The sequence below is a fragment of the Oryzias latipes genome, chromosome 20, assembly GCF_002234675.1.
Source record: "Oryzias latipes chromosome 20, ASM223467v1".
Classification (NCBI taxonomy): Eukaryota; Metazoa; Chordata; class Actinopteri; order Beloniformes; family Adrianichthyidae; genus Oryzias; species Oryzias latipes.
Genome location: NC_019878.2, coordinates 13,273,571 through 13,285,879, shown reverse-complemented (window position 1 = coordinate 13,285,879; position 12,309 = coordinate 13,273,571). Strand labels below are relative to the sequence as shown.

Below are 12,309 nucleotides of genomic sequence, written 5' to 3'. Positions count from 1 at the left end.
TGTCAGGCGAGCAGCAGAAAATAGCCATAAATGCCCCTTGAAAAGATGGAAATAAATAAAAATGCTGAATACCCAAACAGATTTTAGGCACGTTGTCCAACCACACAGTAAACCTACTTTTGTTAGCTCAGGCACTATAAAATAAAATCAAATTTTGTGGACAGCAAAAGCTGAGGACTTACTATGGATGAAGAACTGTCAGCACACACCAGCAAGAACTAATTACATACATTTATGTCAAATACGCATTATTCACCTTTTATTTTGTCTTTCCCTAATAGTGACCACTTCCTCTTGGTGCCTCTGTGTTCAGAAAACATCTTCTTTTCTTTCTATTCATCTTTATTTTTTTTAACCATTGATCCATGCAGACACAAATCCACACCAAGATAAACCCATCCCACCAGGCCAGTAAACCCGAGGTGGCCTAATCCATAAACGGGGCCATCTTTTTCCATTTCTGTCACTCCCATAATTTCCATCAAATCTACGCCTGGCTATGTGAAAACAATTTGATTGACTGATGGAAGTGGCCACACCAGTAAACAGCTGATGAGGATCAGCGAGCGCTGCTGATGGCTTTCCGGTTGTTTTGGCCACAGGCATCTGATAAGTCATTTATTCCACCTGAGAGAAATGAAATCTTTGAGATACAAATGAGACTGTCTCTGATATAAACCCATAAATATTACATTGGAATTAAGAAATGATGAAAACGTTATGAGATAAATGCCCAGAAGAAACCTGTAAATATTGACTTTATCAATCACAGTATTTCACCCAAGAGTGGCTAGGATAGGCTCCAGCAACCCAGTGACCCCCAAAAGGGATTTAGCCAGTAGAGAGGATAGATAGATAGATAGATAGATAGATAGATAGATAGATAGATAGATAGATAGATAGATAGATAGATAGATAGATAGATAGATAGATAGATAGATAGATAGATAGATAGATAGATAGATAGATAGATAGATAGATAGATAGATAGATAGATAGATTAGATAGATAGATAGATAGATAGATAGATAGATAGATAGATAGATAGATAGATAGATAGATAGATAGATAGATAGATAGATAGATAGATAGATAGATAGATAGATAGATAGATAGATAGATAGATGTTTCTGAATTCAGAAAATTCCTGAATCCATGTTGGCTAATTCAGGTTAAAATTGTGCAATATTTATCAGGGAAAAGAAATACACATTTATTAAAGATATATTACTTTTGACAGGAGTTCTTACACAGCTGTCAGATGTGGATGCGCGTGTGGACAGAGCAGAAAAATGCAACTGGGAGAAAAAACTGATACGTGCAAATTGCTAACACGTATGCAAAAATGAGATCCGAATGACAAGTAACAGAAATTGACATACAAACTGTCTGCAAAGCAAACAGTTTGTCTGTGATTCTGATCTCATCTGTGCTGATATGAGACTGCTGAGTATCTGTCTGACTTGTAAATGTCAGTGTGCCACAGAATGCTGAGGTTCCTGAGAATATATTTGGTTTAAATGCAACGTGATTCATTCCCCCCTCTGCCTCTGGACTCGGAAAGAAAAATAATCCGTGAAATAAGTCATAATATTCTCCTAGTGCATTAAAGCGGGTGGATTCTGACATAAAAACTTTCCCAGTGCTGCTCTGCATACATTTGGGATGTCGGAATTCACTGCCTACTCCTACTTTTAGACATAAAGCAACCCTTTTACATTGTTAAGAGTGACTAAGGTCTGAAGATACGTCATTCAGTGGGCCATTCAAATGAAGCAGTACCCACTTGGAGTCGAATTATACCATCTCCTTAGCTGTATAACCACCCACAACTTCCATAGTGCTGCATCTGCATTCATTAAAAGCTAAAATGTAAACGTTTTGCTTTTACAGTAAATAAAACCATCCTGGGTATTAAATTAAAAATTCCTCTGGTGCAACACCCATTTGTTGTGTCAAATGCTTTGGCACAGGTTATCGGAGTGGTTTTGCATTCAGTGTGACAAACTTATTATCTGATGCATCACAGAAATTACATGAAGAAGACTGCAGGCCACAGTCCTAAGGTAAAAACAAACACCTCAAACCTAATTCCTCCAAAATAGAAAACCTGCCTCCATTCCATTTTGCTAAAAATATGGTCATTCAGGCATAAATGACACCCAAAAAAAAAAAAAAGGGGTGTGGCTGTGTAATTTTACTGTGTTTTGACCGATATTTCCAAAAATGTCAGGAACAATAATGTGTGTTGTGTGTCTGCATACTTCTTATCATGCCATTGACAACTCACTTCACCTTATCTAATACTGAAATGTTTGCATATGCTCGGCTTTCCCTAAACTAATTGACGCAATTTTTGACAAGCTCATCTCCACAGTGGCAGCAAGGTGAATTGAGTTATTGTTATTTTAAATTGTTTGTCAGAAGCTGATGCTTTTTGAGCATTTAGATGTGAGACGGAGAGCTAATGTGAGCTGAAAGGAACGGAGAAGAAACAAAGGCAAACATTCACACAGTCAGACGCAGGTGCTTATATCTCATGAAACATATGATTACCCAGTTGACCAGCCAGAGAGAAAATACTATGTTGCTATTGCTGTAACTAGAGATTAATCCAGCAACACAAAACCTTCCTCGTTCCAACCATGTAATGTGTAATTATGCATTTTTTTCTCTCTTGTTGTACACTTCTACCCCAGCTGTATTTCTTTTCTGTGTGTAGGGTCCTTAGAGAAAAGCACTTATTGCAGACCAATTTTTAGTTTTAGTGAAATTAGACCAGACAGCAATACTGACAAAGGCGTTTAATTATTGCCAGACAAAGAAACTCTCCTGAAAAAGGTCAGAATGCAGGATTTTAAAAAACAGAAGAGAAACTAGTGGATATTAATCAGTATTTATGCAACATAAGGAAACAAACAGCCAGGAAGTGATGCAGAAAAGTCAGGCCAAACAATACCAAAAAAAAAAAAAAAGCTAACTCTGTAGCAGTGCTTCCACATTCTTGTGTTCAACCTTGGAGAACATTTGAATGTAAATACAAACATTCATGCATGTGCTAATTATTGTCATAAACACCAATCCAACATGCACATTCATGGCAGCTCTGGGCTTCATGTTTGCCCAAAGAATCGGGACGATCTGTGCTTCAGCTACAAATTCTGTTTGATGCTCAATTAACTCTGGCAGAGCCAATTATTAATTCAGATTTGCGAGTACAGAGTGGCACTCAAACACTGTTTCATAGCAAGACCAGCCATGCCATAAGGTCAGGAAAAACATATACTGTATTTTCCACACTTTAAGGTCATTTAAAAGCCAAAATAACAGTTTGCCTTACATCTGGATTAATTCTGGTCTTGTTTACTGATGTTAAAGCTATTTTGAGTGCTTCAGAGCACCTTATCAAAATATCAGTTTTTTTTATGAGTTTGGGTGTTAAAGTGGATGTGGTAACGCCACTAACATGTCGCTGTATCGGGCGGTATCTTTTTTTATGTGTTGCAAACAGGGATGGGAGTTGCAAATACTCTAACGTGGCTAATGTGTAGCGTGTCACAAAAGTCTGACTCACTGACTTATCTCTGACTCTTTTGTCTCACTTAACGGTCCTTATGCTGCATTCACACCAAGCATTCTTGAATGAGGACTTAGCTCATGGTGTTCAAACTGGACTTCTGCAACCTGATGCATGTCCGTCACCTACAGTTGGCCTGCTCCAGGCTTTTTCTTTCACATCTCCATTCATAGATATGAAAGACTTGGTGTCAAATAATTCCAGCCTGGCACAAACAGCAATTATTAATTTCTCCTCCATGATCAATTTTTCAAACGTTTGGCACTTTCGTGAATTAAATGGAACACCATCCATACGTCACTGCCAAATCCAAGTCCTTGATTGGTTAAACCTGGTTTACCTTTCAGTGGAAGCGGGTTTTGTTCGTAGAGCCTGAAAACTTTTTTAAAAAACTTACGTAGAAAAGTATGAACGGGAGAATTGTGAACAGAGAAGCCCGAAACCTGCATATATGGGGGTTTACAAAAGCTTCTCATTGAAAGTGGTTGCTCGAAAGCGTGTTGCCGATGACTTTATAGTTTGGTGTGGCTAATGTATGACATAAAATAGACCATTCGCCGGATAATCCAGTGCACCCTAAAGTGTGGAAAATACAATATTTGAGCTTTAAAATGCATTCTTCTTTATTTTTTGACACTTCATAGGAGTTTCATGATTTTCCTTGTCACACCCTCAGTGTGTGTCCTTCCCTTCACACTTCTTTGTCACTTGTTGAATCAATGATTTCTGATCTCTCACTCAAAGCTCTGTGCTAGTTTCCCCTTCACTGTGAATGTAAGCCTCTTTCACTTCCCTCTATCTTTGCACCCCACCACCTCCCTCTTTAACAGTTTACCACATCCGATGAGTCCCCTATCGCCTACATCCTTACAGCTGACATCCCCCCCAGGGGGCTTCTCTTTCTGTCAAATCACCTTTCCATTTATCCTCCTTTACCCCTCTTCATGTTTTTTATTTTATATCTTTGGCTTTTTCATCATACCAGCGAGTAGAGGGACGGGTTGGGAGGAGAAAAGGAAGGCAGTCCCATGATCAGTAAGCCCATTAGAGGATGTGAGGAGGGCCCGCTCAGTTTAGCAGACATCCGCCCATTCCCCACTCCACGTCTCTCTGTCTCTCTCAAACACATATTGCTTCCATGCTGGACTCGTTCTGACACTATGCTATCCCCTCCATCTCTCCCTGTCTTATTCCTGCAGCCCTCCACAATGTCCCGCTCTCATTTATCACTACGAAACACAACACACAGCAAAGCAATGGGTTTAGCTTTTACCACCTACAGCACCAGTGCTATGAGGTCGTATATTTTTACTACATGTGGCATCAATAAAAAGTGACACGTAAATCCAAAGTTTTCTCGAAACTGAACTATCCCCATTATCCTTTTTTTGCAGTAAGAAAGTATGATGCGGTCCTGACAGGATGATTGAAAGCTCATCATGCCTTGCATGAGCTGCAGGCCTGCATGCTGCCTCAGCTTGGCTGAGCTTTTTCAGGCCAACAGATGACATTGAATATGAGGTTTTCCTAGGCGTTTCATGGGAATTTCCCATCTCTGTGAGTCTTTTTTTCCAATATTTTTTTTTTTATATGCCTGACTGGTTTCAAGCTGCTGGGGTGTATGTCTTCATTCACCTTTAACGTTAAGGCAAATGAAAATGTTTTAATGAAAATGTTATTAAATTCCAAGCATACATCGATGAAGCAGGCAAGAATGAAAAAGGGAGGTTGTGTCATATCAATAAAAAAGCCTGAAGAAGCTTTCTGCGGCGCAGTTTTGCCAATGTGTATTGAAAGCCAATGACTAGAGATGCAACCCCAAAGGAACAGAGACACAAAGGGACGCTTTGGGGGTTTATTGCATTGATCAGCATCGGTATAAAACCTTGATTAATGATACACTTATACTCTCCAGATAGGATTAAGATGAGCTGGGAAATCTGTCAACGATGTGACTTTGCGTTCAAAAATAATTTGGCTAAAGTTCAGATGCAGATCGTACAGTCCATGAAAGATTTACACATCAGTGTTCGCTTATTACAAATGGAGCTGCAACATTGCCAGTCAAGCAAGTAAGTTTGCACATTGTTTGATATGCATGTCACCCAGCAGGGTGCTGGATGCCCGACAGTGAATTCAGTGTATACGCTTGGCAACGCTGTTTGCTCTGCACAAAAATAAGATTCGGAAATTAACTGGATTTAAAAAAAAATCAAACAATAAAAGAGGAAAAAAAATTATTTGAAGCATTAAACTGATTTGAAAAAATGCCCCCAAGCAGCAAACTAAGTAAAGTTGTGTTTGCAAGTTAAATTCTCCTGGAACGGTAGATGCATCCTATCAAGCAACTGCAATGTTGGCAAACTTTTTTTCTTTTCAAGAAGAGCTGGCATGGCTGGAGAGGAGAATGTAAACAGACTTGTGAGGCAGTCATAACTGTGGTTTGGCCAGCTGGACATTTAGGAGAGATCCAGAATATTCCTCCATGCACCACCATCAGCTGGCCTCCGTTCATGGTTTCTTGGATGCCCAGATCATACAGTTAACCTGCTGCTCACTTACAGTAGGAAGAAGTTGACCCCAAAAAAGTTGTTTATCTACTCCGCACAAGGAAAATCAAGCAAATAAAATAAAGAACAGGTATGAGGTACTACTTTTCTTTGTCCCTACTTTTCTATTTTTGAACAAATTCAAGGATTTAAAGTTGGAAAAATAAGGTAGGGTTTACTTTAATTACCTCTGATTTAATTTTACTTAAGTTAGATTGATTAATTTCTGGGTGAGAGGCACAACAAATGGAAAAATAGACTTTTTTTACTGCAAGTTGTATTATTAAATCAAAATGTTTTATTTATTTATAGCTAACATAATAGTTTTCTTATTTTTCTATGGGTGAAGTTAGACATCGTGGCTGCTGTTGGGGTTTGACCAGTGAGAAATAAACCCAAATGGCTCTTCAAGTGTTGATGGTTCCAGACCTCTGCTTTAAACAGTTTGATATATCAACCTACGTTTTCCCAGATTGTTCTACAATTGTTTCTACTATTGTAGAACAACATGAATTGCAACTCTTACTCTCAAAATAAAAAAACACCAAGAACCAAATCTAAAAATCTTGGGGACTAGAAACTATGACAGTGAGATTACCACTAATAGCTTACAAAATAAAACAATACCATTTGTTAAGTTGGGAAACTTTTACAAAACTACTGAAGTCAAAGAATATTATCTCTGACCTAAGTATTATGAGTGAGAAGAAGAAAATTGCATAACTTCATCTCTGACCCCACAGGGCCAAATTGAAACACAAAGATGATTATGTCGACCATGTTAAGTGCACTACGCAGCAGCCTTGAGGAGAAAAAGAACACTGTAACAAGTTTAATGGTGTAGAACGTGTGTGTGATCTTGTAACAATTCAACTGTAATGGCAACTTTGTAAAACTGCCCATTAGCACATCTCATAAGCATGCTATCATCAAGATGAGCATCAAGCCCTCTGATTGATGGCCACACTGTGACAGCTAATTAGTCCCTACCCTCTCTTCATGAATATGCAATCAGTGAAGTTCCACATTTGCTGTCAGACTCAAATGTTCACAGATAGGAAAATATGTTTTTTCTTTTTATTTTATGACTAATGGCAAAAATAAATGGTTATGGTATTCCATTCTGACTTGTTAAATAAACTTAAACCACAAAAATCCAGTTTTATTGATTATATTGAAATCAATGTGGTAATGTTTGAAACATGTTCCTTCATTCTTGGGATTTTTTTTCTTTGGTTTGGGTTACTTGAGTTACCCAAAATGTGTTTTTTTCAAGGTTTTTCACTTTTTTTGTTGATTTTAAAAAGGTTAGTCCCTTTTTTATGTTGGAGTTGTGTTAAAAACAACCCAACTTGGGTTATTTTTAACTGTGGAGTTTTTAGTGTGTTGTCTTTTTTCCTTCTTAAATCAGACCCACTAACAGACAAAACAACAACATCAGACTATTGGGATGTCAATCCAGAACAATAACCCTTATTTCACCACAATTAAAAGCACCCATTCATAAAAGTCTTTTTTTTATTCCTGACCCACAACTCCAGCTCCAACTCCTGCCCTCACATCAGCATTACTCTGCGCATAAAACAACTGCCTGGCAAGCTCATCATGTCAGCGCGTTGGACTGTTGTCAGCACTCCATCCTGTGGATGCCTGCCAGTATCCTCCCTGTCTGATCAATAGGCTCCGGCGGCTAGCTTTCCCCCTTTGCTCTCTTTCCCTCCCTTGTCCGCCACAGCATTAAGACTGCTCTGTTCTGCCAGCACAGCATAGTGATTAGGCATTAGGCCGGTGCTGCTGTGTGAATTAGCTTAATCTGTGTCTGCGATGAAGGACGAGGCTTTTCATGCCCACTGGAGACGTTTGCTGGACATAAAAGAAGCTAATCTTTAGGAAATTTCGAGAAAATGGTGCGTGGGTGAAAGAAGGAGACTACCCAAAAACCTGAGGCAGTTCTTACATTGATAGGTCCCTGGTAACTCTTTTTATCATGTGAAAATAGAATAAAATAATCTTGCTGAAGTTCTTGAAGATGTGTGGCTCAGGGGTATGAAGAGTGTTGCACTGTCATCTCTTCAAGTACATAAAAAGTGGATAATGCGCTGGTTGAAGAAATTGAGCAGCTGTTGTCTGAGCAAAGGCAAAAAAAAGGGTTTCAGTATTCATCCAGCAGAGGTCAGTTTGAGGAGAATCACATGGGGTTCGGTTCTGCTTGTCTACCAGCTGCCCGTTCCTGGCTTACAGAGGAAGCCACCTCGTCTGCAGTCTTGGCACTCCAAGTTGCAGAAGGATCTGATGTGATAAAGATCAGGCACTAAAACAGAAAAACAGCTTTACTTCTTGTACTTCTGTGCCCTTGCTGTCCATCATGAACATGCCCCATGTGCTGACATGAGGCAGGTTGAACAAGTACTCGCAGCATGCCTAACAGGGGCCAAGGCCTCCTTCTCTCCTCTGGTCATCTTCTGAATATATTGTTTGCCCTTGACAAACTGCCAGCCCTTCATTCCCCTCCTGGAAATGTTTATTGATCAACTTGGTTGTGGGAAAGGTATGGAGTCTCCTGCTCTAATCAACCAAACACATTTAAAGGGAGCAGCAAAAACATGATCATCATGACATTTCTTTGTTAAATCAAAAAACTTTTTTTCTGGTTGTGAATGGGGTGGTCAACAAATCCAGTAATCGCTGCCCCCATTTGTTTACAAAAGGACTTATGCATGTTAAAGTACTTTTACGCACAAGAAATGGTGGATTTAGGCCAGCAGTGATTTGGAGCCAATTATCTTTTGAGAGCACATGTCTCCAAAAAGGCCGTTTAAGGAGCGTTTCATCTAAGAGCAGAACACTACCTTAACACCATCATCAAAAATCCTTTCTTCTGAATGACCCCAAACATGTCCTGCGCGTGCCGACGATGCGTTTATCCATCTGTCACCCTCTTTCTTCTTTGCGTACAGAAGAAGAGCGGCATGACTTACCGAAATGAGCTCCTGGGCAGGCTCCTTTCCGTCCCCCTACTGTCCGCCTTTCTTTCAGGTCAACCCGCAGTGTGTTGAGATCAGATCAGAGCGGAACGCTGCACCTTCTCGCCGCGTCCTGCGTCCAGAGTTCCCGTGGATGGAACGAGCATTTGCCGGGATGCTGTGGCGGAAGTGCGCGAGGCTGAGGCATCCGCAGGGAGGAGGAGGAGGAGGAGAAAGAGAAGTAGGAGGAGAATGGTGCGGGAAGGAAGCCTGAGGATGAGGAAGAGGCGAAGGTCGTGGTACGAAAGCGAAGAAAGAAAGAAAGGCTGAGAGGAGAGAGGAGAGGCGCGCGGCACTGCAGCGACACGGAGACAGCACGACCGGGAAGGAGACAGACACGCACCTCAGTCTGAGTTTGGAGTTCATATGGAGTCGTGGAGCGACATCTTCAGGTGAGAAGCTGTTGGAAACACCTCGTCTGTAATTGTGCTCAATTGTGAAGACAAGAATGATGGAGACAAAGTTCATTTCTTTAATTGAAGTCTGGTATAATTTGAATCCTAATCCCATCATAATAAAGATTAGGCTATTGCAAAAGGTGCATTCTTTATTTATTTCAATATGTTTTCACCCACTGCCTCCACCCCCACCTTCTGCTGCTGTCCACTCACGTCCCCCCAACCCCCTCCCAAACAATCCATGGCAACCGGATCCCCACGGGGGCTGTGATGGTGATAATATCACCTGACCTGCACTCCATCATCTCTGCAGCCTCCTCCACCTCTGGATTACTTTAGTTCTCTGTCTGACACACACACACACACCTGGGTTCCCAAAGATTAAGCTCGCTCATCATTTAAGTGTATCTTTGTTTTTGATTTTTGTAAATTCCTGTTCTGTCTATTCTTCATTGATTTCCTAAATATTTGTAAATGGCTTTGATTTCCAGTCAGTCTGATTGCATTCCTCTGAACAACCATTCTGCCAATTTGAGCTGCTTACAGTAAAAAATGAAAAAAGAACTAAAAAAGAAGAACTAGTGTCTCTTTCCTATCTAAGGTAGTTATTTAAAAAAACGGTGTTGATTGATGTGAAACATATTTAACTGTTTAACAATTCCAAAAATATCATTTACTAATGAAATAAGAGCCAAAATGTGTCATCTCTGTGTCTGTTTCTATTTCTAGATTAAAAACCCTCTCCGATCATCTCTTGATTTTAAAACTGTTCCCAGCTGTCTTTTAATAATGATTATGACATTCTCACAGGCAAATTTTTAAAGATCTGTGCTTTTTTAGGACATGGTTTCTCCAAAACGTCAGGAGTTCCTTCAAAACTCTCTTGAGTTGTGGACTGTTGATGCAGAGTCAGCCTTCCCTAACTTCCCATTATCCCTTTGTTCACTCCATCCTATCTTACAGCCCCTCACACCCCCAACCAGCGGTGCAACAAAAATGCCGAGAAATAATGAAGCTATCCAGCCGTACAGTTATGAGCCAGATGCCAGCTCGGACAAGGAAAACAAATATGTACATGATCGTCCACAAGCACACATATTTCTATGTAACAAAAATTATCTTTTTAAAAGGGAATATTTTGCATCTGCTCTTAGTTCACCAAGATTTAAATAAAGACCTACTCAGAAATGCTTTTTAAGCTCAATTTTCTTTACATACAGTATGCCCTTCATCATGACAAAAATGCCATAAGAGCATGTTACAAACCCAATTTTTATCAAAGTGGATACTTAAAGAAAAAGTTTTTTTATATATGTCCAATGAAGGCATTCCTGTTCCTTCACCACTGGTTCCTGACCTGCAATCTTTGTCTTTTTTATGGTTTTAATTTACGTGGAGCAACAGACCTACTTTATAGTAATCCTTTGAAGGCTTAAGTTTTTTTCATGTTTTGACAGGTTTTAGGTGGTTTTCTGACAGCTGTGGGTTTTGGTGCTATTTTTAAAAACGTTTTTTTTTTTTGCGACAGTGTAGAAATTGTCTAATTCTTACCCTTAATATTATCTACTCATTCTCTCATTCTAATATTCTCTTGAGTTGTATAACTCTACTTTGAACTGAGCGAGGCTAGACAAACCTGTTTTCCTTGGAAAAAAATCACCAGCAACATCAAACAGTTCTGTTCTTTTAGTTTGCTATTTAAAGGTTAACTAACTCTTCAAAGCAGTTAGCTCTTGACTTCTCCCTCCAAACGTAGCACATTAGCGTCCAATCGTTCATTCAAAAAATGAATTCAAAAATCTGTTGAAGTCCAAAAAACAGATTGGTAATAAAATCATCCATGATCATTTATGCAAACAGACCACAGCTGACAGCAGCATGATAATCTGAATCAATCAATATTCACTGCAGTCAGTGTTAAATCACTGAATCACCTAGGAACTCATCAACCTGCTAATTAGATAGCAGCCAGCTTCTTCAAAGTGAACAATTATGGTCAGGGCTGATAGTAAGCCGGTACGATTCGGTATTAGTACCGGTAGAAGATCTGGTGGAAGTACGCCACACTGGCTGGAAGATCAGTTGTGTGGCAGCTCTTTGCTGCTTTAACACTTATTCAAAAGCAGCTGCAGGCGGATGCCACTAAAACTGTGAACCAGGCAGCACTTTATCTCATCATTTAAGCAGCCCTGTAGTTTTCAGTGTCTTATCATCGCTAAAAAAATGTGATCTACATATTCCGTCGCTTCCCTAAACAGTAGTTATGTGTCGGTCACGAATGAAAAGAGCCGCTGTTTGGAGTGAAAGAAAAGAGCCGGCTGCACCTGGCTGGTCAGTACATAAGTGTTTGCATTAAGCATGCAGGGTTAGGGGTGTGGTGGCAGCCCGTGATCTGAGTATGAGGGAGACAGAGGGCGCCAAGGGTAACAACACACTACATCCACACAAAAACAAGAGAAAATGACACTAGCCACTGGAAATACAGCAATATCTAGAAGTATTTCACTTTTATTGATGATACAAAGGAAGAGTCAGCAGCAAAATGAAATAATCTAGAACCGGGTCCACAAGCAACCTGTACAGACACCTGAGAGAATCTTCTGCAGAACTGGGCGGATCAATATTGATAGAAGAAACCAGATCAGGTCCTCAAATCTGAGACATACGGTTTTCTAAATGTCAACCTTTGCTGTGAATAAAGGTCTTATGTGATGTTGTTTATTTTGTTTAATACATTTTAATGTAAATTTAATGTTAATTTT

General features: G+C 39.8%; 1 protein-coding gene across 3 annotated transcripts in view; it reads right to left on the bottom strand.

Annotated features, from left to right (window-relative positions):
- Positions 1-9,576, bottom strand: part of LOC101161591 (catenin delta-2) — a 141,461-nt gene extending 131,885 nt beyond the window's left edge. Inside the window, exon 1 of one of the 3 annotated variants that reach the window (XM_023949966.1) lies at positions 9,105-9,576. The gene's annotated coding sequence lies outside the window, so the exon portion shown is untranslated. The remainder of the gene's footprint in view (positions 1-9,104) is intronic. The other 2 variants (XM_023949965.1, XM_023949964.1) reach the window with 2 other exon arrangements.
- Positions 9,577-12,309: the final 2,733 nt, after the last annotated feature.